The following is a 15,760-nucleotide window of genomic DNA, read 5'->3' as shown; positions in this document are numbered from 1 at the left end:
CTTAATGACTGCAACTTCATGGTCTACATGTGCCAGTATGATTCCACCCATGGTGAGTTCAGTGGCCCAATCAAGGCTGAAACCTGGTAGCTTGTCATTAATGGAAAGCTCATCTCCATCTTCCAGGAGCAATATCCTCCCAACAAGAAATGGGGTGATGCTGGTGTTTTTGAGTCCCCTGGTGTCCTCACTAACTTGGAGAAGGCTATGGCTCACCTGAAGGGTGGAACAAAAAGGGTCATTATCTCTGCCCCATCTGCTGATTCCCACATGTTTAGGATGGGTATGAACCATGAGATGTTTAACAACTCCCTTGGGATTGTCAGAAATGCCTTCTGCACTACCAAGTGCTTGGCCTTTTCGGCCACGGTCATCCATGACAGCTTGGCCTGGTGGAGGAACTCATATACACAGTCCGTGCCAGCACTGGATGGTCCCTCACGGCCCCTCTGGGAAGTTGTGGCATGATGGCCATGAGGCTTCTCCAGATATCATCCTTGCTTCTATTAGCACTGCCAAGATTATGGGCAAATTTATCTCTGATCTGAATAGGAGCACACTGGCATGGCTTTCTGTGTCCCCATCCCCAAATGTCAGTTGTAGATTTGCTCTGCAGTCTTAGAGAAAGCTGTCAAATATGAAGATATCAATAAGGTGGTGAAGCAAACATTAGGGGATTATCTGAAAGACATCCTGGGCTATACCAAGGACCAGATTGTCTTTTGCAACTTTAACAGTGACACCCATTCTACCTTTGATGCTGGGGCTGATATTTCCCTCAATGACCACTTTGTCAAGCTTCTTTCTTGATATGACAATCAATTTGGCTACAGCAACAGGATGGTGGACTTCATGGTCCACATGGCCTCCTTGAGCCCCTGGACTACCAGCTCCAGCAAGGAAAAGAGAGGAAGAGAGAAGGCCTCAGCTGCTGGTAAATTCTTGCTCCAACTCATCCCCCAACACACTGAGAATCTCCTGACCTCCGCACAGTTTCATCCCAGACCCCCCTGAAGAAGTGGAGGGGCTTAGGAAGCCCTACCTTGTCATGTATCATCAATAAAGCACACTGTACCCAGTCATAAACAAATAAATAAAGGCTTTGGGGATTACTTGAGGAGATGGGAATAGATTGTGTTCTAGGAAACCAGAAACACCATGAAGCCATTTGCCCAACTGTGAAATGCCTTTTGCCGAAGAATCTGGTACTGATTCAGTCCAGAAAATAGTTTGGTGAAGCTTGAGTGAGTGATGAGTCTTGTGCTTGACATGCTTCCAGTAAATATTTACTAAATAACTGTTGATCATAATCCCATTTTAAATAGCATTTCATGAAAAATGTATCCTGCCTTATTAAAATAAGGTAATAAACTAGAACTCAGGGATACCCCATCAAGATTAAAATGTTTCTTTGATTAGCAAATGAGTGATTAAAAACTCCCATGTTACTATACCAAGGACATAGCAACATAGATTTACTTAGTTCATTTATTTGAAGAATATATTTTAGCTTTAATTATTTATGACAGTTTTAAGTATGCTCACAAATTTATTGCTTTGTTTGGAAAGTGTAATTAAATCTCTACTTTGGGAGATATTGATATTATTAATGTGTAAGGATAAATCTGAAAATGGGAGCACTAATAGCTTAGTCCAAATCACTGTCTTTCTCTTTTAGCAACTTCAAACAGTATGTGTATATGATGAATCACTTATATCCAGAAGAGTTAAACTTGTTGGAAAATCCTCCTCCTTGGAACTTCTACTTTTTTCCTTTCTTAGTGTGGCAGGCAGGTAATTTGTCATTTATTTCACACCTGAAATTTTGGAAGAATAGGAAAATGTAGCATAACATCTTTTATTTGTGTCTTAAAAGGTTTTTCTAGGCACTATAGTTGTTCCAAGCCTAAAAGATTTGGTCAGCCCAAACTGGACCAGTTACTTTCACTATAAGGAGAACCTATAACTATATTTTGGTCTTTTTTATGTTCTTCTAAGTTTTAGATGACCTATTAATTAAAATTCTAAAACACTGCAGTATTTGCTTACTAAATCAATGAATTACTGCAAGTACAAACCATAGAATCTAAGGTTTAACTATTTATTTCACTGCTAGAGAAAATCCATTTGTAGAATTTGGTTAAAGAAAAAAAAGCTTCATGTGAATCTTTGAGAGACTTAGATACATAGTCATTCAATAAAATAGGTGATTAATATATTAACTATAGAAGATAAAAATATTTGACAAATTTTTGAGAAAACTAACGCACCTGCAAAAATACTCATAAACCAGATTTGTTTACTCCTAACATTAGAGAAAACTTCCTAAAGATGCTCAGGCTTATAGTAAAGAATGATATAATTTAGTTAAATGTCAAAAAAAGAAAAAAAAAGTGAGGAAGGATGGAGAGCTATGTACAAGAGCAGCATGCGGAAAGGTAAAGATGTATAAAAACGTGAAAGGTTTGAAGAAGTTCTTTCAAATTTGATTTTCAGAAGAAAACTACAGAGAAATACACACACACACACACACACACACACAATTTTAAAATAGGCCATTTAAATCCCATTGGCAGCCAGTCATGTGTGTTAATATATCATTTTGTGCAAGGACATCAACATTACTCTAGGTTCCAGGATAAGAGACAGCATACCAGCTCTTTAAGAGTTACTGGTTTTCAAAAGTATTTGTATTTTCCATGCTTTGTTGTCCATGGTATTGCCCACTTTACCTATCTTTCAAGATAAATCAAATCAAACTTTGGCCAAAATTGATGTGGTTAAGAGAAATACAGCTATATCTTATATACTTTTTTAGAAGTACTTGCCCTCCAAGAAAAATGGAATCTTTTAAAAGATGAGGACTGAGATTACTTCTAAGTCAATACTTGATTTGTTTTTGAAAGTAAATCCGTGCTAATGGAAAGCATCATTTTCCAGCATGAATTAAATTATTGTGCTCTATATTTCCTGCTGGAGAGAGTAGGTTCCTGGCAATATGATGTTAAATTTGCATTTTGATAACACACAGTTTTAGACTATTCCCCTCAAATCCAGAGAAATATAAATATATCAGAGTATTCTTGAGAGAAATAGAAGTTTTCCATTATATTTTACCAACCTTATTTATAGAATTTTCAATAAAATCTGTAATTTTGGTAAACCAAACATCCCAGTAATGAAATTTCTTACTTTTCATAAAGTAGGATACATGCATCGGTTTCATCATTGATAAGTTTATCTCAGTTTTTCAGAAATACATCAATAATATATAACAGCTATTTCTATTACAGGAAGATTCTTAAATGCCAACATGTAAAGCTTATACAATTAGATACAGATGAAATGTTTAGATTCTTGTCAATATAGTCTTAGGAATAAAAGTTTTGGTTTTCTTAAAGCCATACATTTGCAAAAAAACACATAGGGATAATTTTTCAAATGACATAATAATTTCATTGTGTGAAAACAAAAAACTACAGTAATGAAAAAAGTTAGGGTTCCTTTACAACCAAATACCTAGTTTCATTAAAGAAAGATTCAACTTTTAAAATTTCAATTTGTTGGGGTGCCTGCGTGGCTCATTCAGTTAAGTGTCCAACTCTTGGTTTCAGTACAGGCCATGATCTCACGGTTCATAGGTTTGAGATCTATGTTGGGCTCTGTGCTGATAGTGTAGAGCCTGCTTGAGGTTCTCTGTCTCCCTTTCTCTCTGCCCATTCCTGGCTCATGCTCACTTTCTCTCTCTCTCTCCCCTCTCTCTCCGCAAATAAATAATCATTAATAAATAAATAAATACATACATGCATAAATAAAACTTCAATTTGTATGTAACTGCAGAAACAAATTTATTCGGTGAAGCTATGAGATATGCAAAGACATTGATGTTGAAAACAAACATGTTTGGGGGCACCTGGGTGGCTCAGTAGGTTGAGTGTCCAATTCTTTATATCTGCTCAGGTCATGATTCCAGGGTTGTTGGATCAAGCCCCAAGTCAAGCTCCAAGCTGAGTGTACAGCCTGCTTAAGATTCTGTCTCTCTCTCTCTCTCTCTCTCTCTCTCTTCTCTCCCTCTGCCCCTCTCCCCCACTTGTGTTCTCTCTGTCTCTAAAAAAACATAACAAAACAAAAACACCCAAAGCATGTTTGAAACCCTTGTATATACTCAATTCCATGAAGTTTTTTATTATGACAGTGCCCACTAAGTAAGAAAAAGTAATCTTAACCTAATACTTGATGGTCATTATTCATAGCATACCAATAATTCTAATTTGATTTGCTCTCAAATTTACATAGTAATTTCTTCTATAGTCCCTTTTAACCATAATGTGGGGTATAATGTCACAAATAAGAAGGCTTGGAAAAGTTAACTCAGTTATGCCGGAGGGCAGACTTTCTAACTTCAAGTTCATCATTATTTGTAATAAACATATTGGGAGAATAATGAGCTTTGTGAAAAGTATTTATCTAAAATATATTAATGTAATGTTTGCTAAAAAAAAAAAGGTATATATATCCAAACTCCTATTTCCAAGGTGTTTACTCCATTACAAAACTCCTTAGTTTTGAGAATTAACTTATATAAACAGCTTTCTTTTTAAATAGGGAACTCTTGTCTTTGAACAAGTATTTATTAAGCAGTAAGATGAAGGGGAAAGCAGTTAACAAGATAGGAATAATTCTTTTACTAATGGCCTACCATCTGTCATAGTATCTTTCAATCCCTGAAGGTTAGTGGATGTCTACTAAAGATACAGGATATCCCATAAGAATTTTAAATTTATGCATTTTATTTTAATCTAAAAAGATAAATAGATACATGTAAGTATATTCTAAATAAGTGTTGTCCAGGACTTTCTATGGTAATGAAAATGTTCAATTTTATGCTGTTCAACATGGCAGCTGCTAGCTATATGTAACTATTAAGTATTGAAATGGGACTAGTGTGACTAATGAACTTAGACTTTTAGTTAAAATAATTTAGGGGCACCTCGGTAGTTCAGTTGGTTAAGTGTCCAACTCTTGGTTTTGGTTCAAGTCATGATCTCACAGTTGTGGGTTCAAGCCCTGCATCAGGCTCTGTGCCGATAGCATGGAACCTGCTTGGGATTCTCTCTGTCTCCCTCTCTCTCTGTCCCACCCACACTCATGGTCATGTACTCTCTGTCTCTTTCTCTCTCAAAATAAATTAATAAACAGTAATAAAATAAAATAATTTAAATTAAAATGTAAATATTTACATGTGGCTAGCAATGCAATCACAAGGGTCCTTATAAAGTAGAGGGAAGAAAGTCAAAGTGAGAAAAGGAAATGTGACAATGGAAGCAGACGTGAGAGTGATGTGAGAAACAGACCACGAGCCAGGGAATGCAAGTGGACGCTAGAAACTGGGAAGGCCAAGGAAATAGATTCTTCCCTAAAGTCTCCAGAAAGAACTAATTCCTGCTAACAACTTGATTTTGGCCCAGTGAAACCCATTTCATACTTCTGACATCTAAAACTGTAGGATAATGCATTTTTGTTGTTAACCAATTAAGTTTGTAATAATTTGTTGCAGCAGCATTAGAAAACCAGTATAACCAGTTTAGTCAAACAATGCCTGCAGATAATAGCATCCTTCCAAGGTAGTTTAGGGTTACATTTTCACATCCCTTGTCCCTCATCCCTTGGCCCAACCCCTTGCTTTCAGTTTAAGTGGCAATAAAGGGGAATCTCATTCAACTACACTTAGGACTACTCTCAGAGAGAATTTCTTATGATAAATGCATTCTTCTCCCTATGATTATATTTCCAGTGGCGTTTAATGGCTAATTAATTATAGATTGAATACACCTTTGAAAGCATTTAGCTTAACCATATCACAATCTGGCTCAACATCCACTATCAGAAAACAGAACAAAATTAAATAGACACACTTGGTCTGGAAAAGAAGCTGGAAAACTTAGGATGTTGCAAAGATGTACAAATGGCCAGAAAGTATATGAAAAGGTGCTCAACATCACTAATCATCTGGGAAAAGTATATCAAAACTACAGTGAAATATCACTTCACACTTGTTAGATTATTATCAAAAATAGAAAAGATAAATGTTGGTAAGATGTAGGGAAAAAGGAACCCTTATACACCATTCGTAGACATGTAAAATTTTTCAGCTGCTGTGGAAAACAACATGAAATGTCCCTCAAAAAGTTAAAATGGAACTATCATATGATCCAGCAATCCAACTTCTGGGTATATATCCAAAGGAAATAAAATCAGGGTCTCAAGATATCTCTACTCACATGATCATTGCAGCGTTATTCACAATAGCCAAGATATGGAAACAACATAAGTGTCCATTGACAGATGAATGGATAAAGAAAATATAGTGTATATATATACATGGACTATTTTGCAGTCTTCATACAGAAAAAATCCTGCCATTTGTGACAACATGAATGAATCTGGAGGACATCATGTTAAGTGAAATGAAGCAGAGACAAAAGAAAAACATGCATGATCTCACCTATATGTGGAATCTAAAAAACAATTGAGTTTATAAAAGTAGAATGTTGGTGCTAGGGATCAGGGGTGGGGAAAATGAGAATAGCTGGTCAACTGATTCAAAGGTTCAGGTATACAGAATAAATAAATTCTGGAGATCTAATATATATAGAATGGTGATTACAGTTAACAGTGTATTTTATACTTGAAATTTGCTGAAAGCATTGATCTTAAATGCTCTTACCATACACAGTCATATCTCTAGGAGGTTATGGATGTGTTAAGTAGCTTGATTGTGTTAATCATTTCACATTTGGTATATGTATATCAAAACGTCATACTGTACACCCTAGAAATATACAATAAAAATATTCATATTTTCATAGTGTGCTGGAGAATTTTAATGTTGGTACAAGTATCACAGAAAATGATTTAATTGCATATATAAAATGGTTGACAAAATAAAATAAAATACCATTTATACCCTCCCCCAATAATATTCTGTACATCAAATTTGCTAATTCATGTTTTATTGGGGAGGGAGTGGCATCTTCTTCCCACCATATACATTTAGTTCAGTAAATGGTGTAATCACACTGCTTGTCTCATGATGGTGCTATTTCCTGTGTTTTCATGTCCAAGTTTTAATTTCCTTCTAATTTATAGTTTTTTTAAGAATAGAAAGGAAATCTGGATTTACTCATTATAAATATATATATATAATAAACAACTATTTTACTTTATTTAAATATGTTCAAATAATCCTATTTGAAATAGAGAAATAACAATATCACTTATATTGATAAAAGTCCCCAATACAAAGCTGATGAATTTTTGCTCTTTACATAAAACCTGAAAAGATTGGTAAAAGCAGCTATGGTAATCTATAGCTAAAACAATTTGGATCCAGATATGTCAACATGCTAAAGATATGTAGAGGACAAAGTGGTAAATCCATGACTTAAGCCCAGTTCTTGACATTTCCTTCACTAAGATTGCTTTTTTGGATCATTGATGAGCCAGACAGAGAAATGAGATAAGAGCTCCTCACACCTAGAAAACTAGAGTTGTCCATCTAGAGAAACAGTTGATTTCATTATGGAACTTTGAGTAGGATATTAGGGAAGGAAACTAGCATTTGTTATGTTGAAACTTCTATATAAATTTTAAAAAGTTAGTGAATTAATAAGTTCACCTTCCTTAGGTTTTATCTCCATCATTGAAAATTTTCTTGTATTTGAACACTCTTCTATAACTTATGACTGTCTATTCACTTGCATGTTATGGTGTCCTTTCTTACAAAGATGATGGGTGTATCATCTGTGTAATACTTGGGAATAGGTGGTTGGCATTTGCATATTATTTTATTTAGTCTTCATAACAACACTTTGAGTTACATAATATTTTTCCACTGAAATCTGAGACTTGAAGATCGAATACCCTGCCTGAGCTTGTACAACAAGGTAGTGGCCTTCTCACAGCCATGATTTCCACCATAATATTGTCTACCATTGCATTTGAAGTGAGTTATTGACTTTTGATGATAGATCCCTGCAAATCAAGTAAAAGAAGATCCTTTGGAGAAGGCGTGTATTGTTTCTTTTCTATAAAAATTCCCTCCCTAAGTGATAGCTAGTGACTGATGTGAATGATCTCTCCATGTGATAAGAATAACAGGTGATAGCAGTGTTTTAAAGGGAACTTTAACCAAAGGCATGACAGTAGACAAAGGAAGGACCAAAGGTGACCCTGGTAGAGATGGCCACAGAGCGAACCAATGAACAAGGAAACCACTCCAAACAAGATGGTGGCCCAGGTTAGACGGGCTCAAGCACTACTGACATAGGGGAATTGGAAAACAAAGTTTGGCCCTGGAGGAAGGTACCCGTTACATCATGACATTGACAGGCATTGTCAATGCCTGTCTTAACATGGCATTGACAGGAGATTGAGTAACAGTTGGTTGAAACTAGTTTCCTGAGATAGAATGATACTTTGAAAGGCTTCTCATTTACTTGATTCTTTTGATTCCCAAAAGTAATTTACACGGATTCTTATTTCTGTGCATGGCTTGAAAGGAAAGGTCACAGTTACAAAAAGTGAAGCATAAGTTGTTCTGTTTTGTTCTCTGATGGATTCTGATCATATGGCTTAGTTTTGGCACACTATAGACTCCCAATAAGTATTTGTTGAATGAATGAATCAATAAATCACTGTATGTGAGCATCCTCCAGTATCACAAGCATAGCAGTGCATTTGTTTAACATATGAATATGTAAAAATAATCTAGCCTAATCTCCTCATTTTATAAATAAAAATGTAGTCCAGAGAAAGGACATGGTTTAATCATGGGTACACAGAAGCCAGAAATCTAGGAAAAAATAGAGAAAATAATTCTCAGTTCCCAATTCAGGCTTTGTTTGTTTTTGTTTTTGTTTTTGTTTTTTGGTTTTTCCTTCCATTTCTTCTGTTTTTGTTTGTTTTAATGCCTTCCTTTTTACTTATGACATAACTGGGCAACAGCTATATATTGGCTAAAGAAGATTTCTAGTTATATAAACATCAAAAACTCAAGCCAAGGTCAGGTTGTATCCTTTTCTTTTTCTTTCTAAAGCTTTGTCTCAATGATTGCTAGTGTGCCTCTCTATATATACTGCCTCATTTACATGTTATATATGGGGATTGCGTGAGCTTATTCATGTTTGTGCTTATTCTTCCTTCTTTGTAATGGGGTAGAACAATGTAGATTTTCTTGATTTCTGAAATAAAATTGAGATTTACAGAAGATAAAATAGACATTTGAAGACTGCACTTGCACAGTACATGACTTTGTGCTAGAGCCCAGAAGCCTACATCTTTGTCTCAGAAGTCGGATGCTGTTGAACGGAAATGTGGTCTGTACATATGCCTGCATTGCACTTACATTGTTTTCCTGATGTTCTTTGCATAAACCTAGGGTGCTGAGTGGAAGGTGACCACCTCCCCAGAAGAATGCTAATGAATATCTCTGCTGAGTCACCCACAGCATAAATTCAGACTAATGGTAAAGTTCCACTATATCATTCAGTTGTGAAACTAGAATAGCATAATGGTTAAGACTGTAGGTTTTGGACTGAAGGCAGAGCTGGGCTTGAGTCCCATCTCTAGCACTTCTTTACCGTATGTGGGTAAAATGGGGACAATAATATGAACTCCTGAAGGTTGTTACACTTTTAAATAAAATGATATACATGATGTACCTACCTCAGTGTGTCTCGTGAGCTCTACTGCCTTTTGGAATTATTATTGTCCCACTTTCCTATTCTATATTTGAGGAAAGTTGAAAATTAGGGAGCTGCCTTATGCACAGGACTAGAGATTCTAGGTCTAGGCACAAGTTTTCTGATTTCTATAGATTATCAGCCTGTTGTTTCTTATTGTCCCTCATTGTCTCTTCTCAGGAGGGGTATAGAGCAAATGGAAATGTGTCACCATGTTCTTTACTTTCTTTTTACTGTCTTTGTGTGCCTGGTTCTTTGAAGTTTGGTTGTTTTTTGTTGTTGTTGTGTTTTTTTTTTTAACATTTATCATTTTTGAGAGACAGAGAGAGACAGAACACAAGCAGGGAAGGGGCAGACAGAGAGGGAAACACAGAATCTGAAGCAGGCTCCAGGATCCGAGCTGTCATCACAGAGTCCAACGCGGGGCTTGAACTCACAGACCAGGAGATCATGACCTGAGCTGAAGTCGGACGCTTAACTGACTGAGGCCCCCAGGCACCCTGTGTGCCTGGTTCTTTGGAGAAAGGGAAAACCTTGCCGACTCTGGGCCTTCAGCATCACCCATCTCTCCATGTTCTGCCTACACTGAGTCAGTGACTATGAGCAAGACATTACTGTGGACCCCCTGACCCTCCGGTTTAGGAATTAGCATGCAGGGAGTTTCTGTCACCCTATGATAAATGGAATTGACAAACCACAGAGCCCTGGAAAAGAGGTAAAATAATGCCCACAATGAGTATATGCATGACTTCATGAATTTTGCCACCTTAAATGGGGAAGGGGGGGGGGGGAATGTGTAAAATAGAATATCCTTCTGACATCATTTATTCAAGAAAGAACTAAAATCAATCCTACCACCTTCTTGTTACATGGGGAAAACTTGGACATCATTGCTTACATAAGGAAAGGTACTAATTACAGCACCAAATCCATAAAAATATGAGGCATTTCATAATACAGATTTATAGATAGACACTACTGCATTGTTTACACACTTAAAAAAATACCGTGACAGCACTCCAATGGCTCAGAACTAAATTCCAATTTGGCTTAGGCCCCTGACCATGTATGAGTTTTAGCAAGTCACCAAACCTCCCCAGTCCTTGGTTTCTTTATCTGTATAATTAGACTATTGAACTGCTGCTTGCTAAAATCTCTTTCCATCCTAAAAGTATTTTGCCAGCAAAGTATTTTCCCATTACATTAGGTATGAAAGTAAAAAGATAAAAAGAAATAAGCTACCCATAGTTGCTTACAGACATGAGAACAAATAACTATACTGTAATATATAAGTATTATAAGAAAAACTCATACAAAGTATAATATTATGATCAAACATGAAGTGATTAATTCTGGAGCAGAAGCAGGTACCAGGAAGAAGTGATAGCTAAACTGGATTTTGAAGGATGAGTAGGAGTTCACTAGGAGAAAATTATGGAGAAAGGTATTTCAGGAAGAGAAAATGGGTTGAACAAAAAGGACAGAGGAGCAAAATTGCTTACAACACTCAAGGAAAAACAGATCATTCAATATTTCTGGAACACTGTTCCTATGATATTGTGTACAAAATGAGTTCTGATATGTCAACCAAGTGAAATTGCAAAGAGCCTTGTAATGGACTAAGAATGCTGGTTTTCATCTTCTCGTCTTCAGATAATTCAGTTTCAGTGGGTATTATGGCTTTTAATACAAAACATGATACACAGAGGCTCATGCATTGTTATAAATGTAGACTTTGTGACTATATATATATATATATATGCACACTTACATGCGCACACGTACACATATATACAAATGAACATGCAGATAAAGATTCTGTGTCCTACACAGCCTTAAGATCTTGCTAAAAATGTGTTCAAGTAGCTGAAACGACAGGAAATACATCTAGAAGAAACTCTGGCTACTGGGTTAGCTTATTGCTTTCCTCTAGGGTCCCGTACCTGACAGCAGTCTCTTGATTTTCCAAGAAGCTTTCTGGAAACTCTTAACAAAGATACTTGGCATGTGTACCTATGCTTTTAAAAAATAGCAGGGCCTAGGGGCGCCTGGGTGGCTCAGTCGGTTAAGCGTCTGACTTCAGCTCAGGTCACGATCTCGCGGTCTGTGAGTTCGAGCCTCGCGTCGGGCTCTGGGCTGATGGCTCAGAGCCTGGAGCCTGCTTCCGAATCTGTGTCTCCCTCTCTTTCTGCCCCTCCCCGTTCATGCTCTGTCTCTCTCTGTCTCAAAAATAAATAAACGTTAAAAAAAATAGCAGGGCCTAGAATGTATTCATCTCTATAGTGATCTTGGTTAGATTGGGGCACAAACATTGTAGCCAATCTGTTTCACTGAAAATCAGTTCAGAGTGCCATCTGAAGAAAGAACTCAGCCTCAGGCCACTCTGAGTACAAATGAAATGCCATCCAATACATGTTTCCTTGGGATCAGAATGTGTTAGACCTTGGGCAAAAATAGCCAACCCATCTACTATAGGGAGGCCTGAACCAGAAAGTCAGAGAAACAGCATATCAGACTTAAACCCTGGTCAGTGGATGAAAGTCGTTCCTGAAGCAAAGTGATATCCTATGCCTATGGCTCAGCCTCAGTATATGGGAATAGTTTTATTTGCTTTTTTTAAAAATACAGACATAACATTGTAAATGTTTTCTGTGCCAAAAAGAAGCAGAAAAGGGAAATGATTTATATATGCCTTAGTAAAATTGCATCTTGGGCTCATTGCAAAATAGACAATGTAATTATTTTCGGAAACACTATGCACTTTATTAACTGCATGTAAAGTGCATATGCGGACATGTCACAAATGTTCATGAAGTGATAGTCATGATGGCTGTTTGGTGCTCCTTGCCCTTTTTTTCTTTGCATTCCTTGACTCCCACAGTGAGACATCTGTAGGCTCCTGCTGTCTCTGGGAGGGCTTTGCCATTCCATCACCTTGCTCCCTCCAATCAAAGTGTGCATACCTCATTAATGGCTACTCTCATCCTTACTCAGTGCCTGAATAGGTAAGTGATTCATCTCTAAATATGAAATAATATGTCATCAGCTATAGACTAGCTCTTGTATAGGATATTCACAGAGGAATAAAAATTGTGTGAATTTCCGACACAATGCCGCATCAACAGGAAATGTGCTGTAATAGATCAGAATCTTGCTATACTCAAATTGCACTTTGTGGATAAGCACCAAAAATATAATCTGAGAACTGATAGAAAGCCCCATCTCAGCCCCATGCATATATGATTCATATGCATATAAAAATTTGCAAAGTTGAGTATCTGGTCTATAGTAGGCACTTGGTATGTGTTTATTTTTTATCCTGACAGGTTTGAGCACCTTCTAAACTTTTGAAATCCTACTACCAGTTCCAGGGCTGAGGGAGGACACAGCTGCAGAGGACAGGGCTGGGGACATTAGCTGCTTTCTAATTAGGAAGAAAGGAAAAAGGAAAGGAAAGGAAAGGAAAGGAAAGGAAAGGAAAGGAAAGGAAAGGAAAGGAAAGGGAAGGGAAGGAAAGAAACTAAAAGAAACAAAAAGAAATGAAAAGAAATGAAGAGAAATGAAAAGAAACGAAAAGAAGAAAGAAAAGAAAAGAGAAGAACTAACATTTAGGAAGCCTCTGCTTGGATTCATGACTAGGATTTGTGGCAATGTGAAGACTAAAAGTTTTTGCAAGAAATCTTACAAGTGATTCTGTTGCATCTGCTTAGTGCCTTTTATTTCAGAAGGTAACAAGCCGTTTACCCAGGAGCTATAAACTACACTTAATGTTCCTGGACAGCGTGGACAAGGCACAAAAGCATGAAGTAGGCTGTTGTGTTTAAACACTAGTGGGATGCAATAAACCTCATGGAGAGGAGAAAATCAAGGTTAAGGAAAATGAAGAGACAGGACCATGAAAGGATGGATATACTATGTAGGACTTCTGGAATTTGGAGGATCCCGGTGGCAGAGGGTGTGGTTCAGGGGGTCATGTATCTTTTTGGAAACTATTCTGATAGTACTGTGGAGGATTATAGGAAGGTGAAACTAGAAACCAGGTCAGTTAGCAAAATATTTTAATATTCAAGGTAAAATGTAGCTAATTACACCTGAACTCTGGTGAAGTAAGTACAATGGAGGGAAATGGAGGTTTTAAGACACAATAAGAAGAGTGAGTTGAAAGGTATTAGTGACAGGCGTGGATGCATGGTGTGGGAGAAGGAAGAGTTGACTCCCAGGTTTCAGCCTTGCATAAAAGGATGTTGCCATTTATTAAAATAAGGTCTAAGAGAGAAGGAAAAAGTTTTGGAAGAAATAGTTTCAGTTTTACAGAATTTGGATTCAGCATACCTATGACAAATCCATAGAGGACAGCCTAGTGGATAATTGAATGGATGAATCCAGGTGCAATAAAAAGATGTAGCTGATTATGTGGTATATTCTACACAGCAAGTGACCTAAAGCAGTCTTCAGTCTTTCCCCTAAATTATTTGACCACTTCTCCATTCTAGCATCATTTCATTACCTCTTCTAATGTTCTACCTCTTCTAATGTCAGAATGTGTAAAATGTGGCCCTTGAAGATAGAAAAAATAACTCCACTATTTTTAGGTATTTGACTTTGGAATAGTAATTTCAGTTTTGAGGTACAGTGTCTTCATCTTCAAAGAGCATTATGAGAATCAAAAATAAATACAGATCTTCTTTGACTTATAACGGGGTTTCATCCTGATAAACCTAACGTAAAATGAAAATCTCGTAAGTCGAAAGTGCATGTAATACACCCAACCTATGGAACATCACAGCTTAGCCTAGCCTACCTTAAACATGCTCGGAACACTTGCCTTAGCCTGAAGTTAGGGAAAATCCCATAGCACAAAGCCTATTTTATAATAATAATAAAGTGCTAAATATCTCATGTAATTTATTGAGCACTATACTGAAAGTGAAAAACAGAATGGTTTTATGGATGCAGAATGGTTGTAAATGTATCAGTTGTTTACACCCTTTTGATCCTGTGGCTGACCACAAGCTGCAGCTGCTGACCCTGGCAAGCATCACGAGAGAACAGCATACTGCATACCGCTAGCCTGGGAAAAGGTCCAAGTTCAAAACTTGAAGTATGGTTTCTACTAAATACATATCACTTTCACACCATCATAAAGTCAAAAAATCATAAATTGAAACATCATGAATAGGAGACCATCTCTATGTGGGATAGAGTGTGTGGAATAGTGTCTGAAAATAACCAGTGTTCAATAAATGCTGGTTTTCTACATCACCTTTTTTTTCTAGTTAGTTGAGGTGAGTTAAAAATCCTATCAGGAAATAGTCACTGATCTGCTGCTTGATTACTTTCAGAAGAGAATTGAGTAAATTCCCCTTCCCCAAACACAGAGTATATCCCTAAACCTCAAACAATGTCTTCTTTAAGGAGGAATAATTTAGGTGGAATAATAATGTAGTAGAGAATAATATTCCATTTTATAACATTTTATAACAGTCAGAGGCCTTTTCTGATTTCAGTTGGGCCACCAACTAACTGAGTACTCTCAAGAAGCCTCCCTGGCTCCAAATTTCTTTTCTAAAAATAAGGCTATGAAATGACCATACTATATTATTTGTCCATCTGAAATACTATGAATAAAATTATCTTCAGTTTCTGGTGTGTACTATCAAAATGGTAAGGCTCAAACAAAATCCATCTGATGAAACCTTTCACTGGCCAGATTCTGGAAGCATCTGAGTCCCATCATATCAGTGACATGTTTTGCAATCACAAGAACTAATTAGTGGATGAGATATCTGAAAGAGCTTACTTGCCCAGGCTCCTTGTGGTGCCTTCTTAGGGGAAGCTTGATTGGTTTGAGCCTTGGATGATGAACAGACTTGTTTCCTGCTGTGTTCTTTGGCATTGTCTATTGCCTGTTCCAAATCCTATACACTAGTTTGGTGGATCTCAAAGTCTGGCATCTGGGCTAGCAGTATCAGCATTACCTGGGAATTTTTTAGTAATGAAAACTCTCAGGCACTAAC

The 15,760-nt window shown here is 36.9% G+C and overlaps 1 pseudogene; it reads left to right on the top strand.

Moving 5' to 3' along the window:
• LOC123386862 lies at positions 1-1,014 on the top strand (annotated as a pseudogene).
• The last annotated feature ends 14,746 nt before the right edge of the window (positions 1,015-15,760 follow it).

This window comes from Felis catus, chromosome B4 (assembly GCF_018350175.1).
Source record: "Felis catus isolate Fca126 chromosome B4, F.catus_Fca126_mat1.0, whole genome shotgun sequence".
In the NCBI taxonomy this organism is placed as follows: Eukaryota; Metazoa; Chordata; class Mammalia; order Carnivora; family Felidae; genus Felis; species Felis catus.
This window is presented reverse-complemented; position numbering and strand designations above follow the sequence as displayed.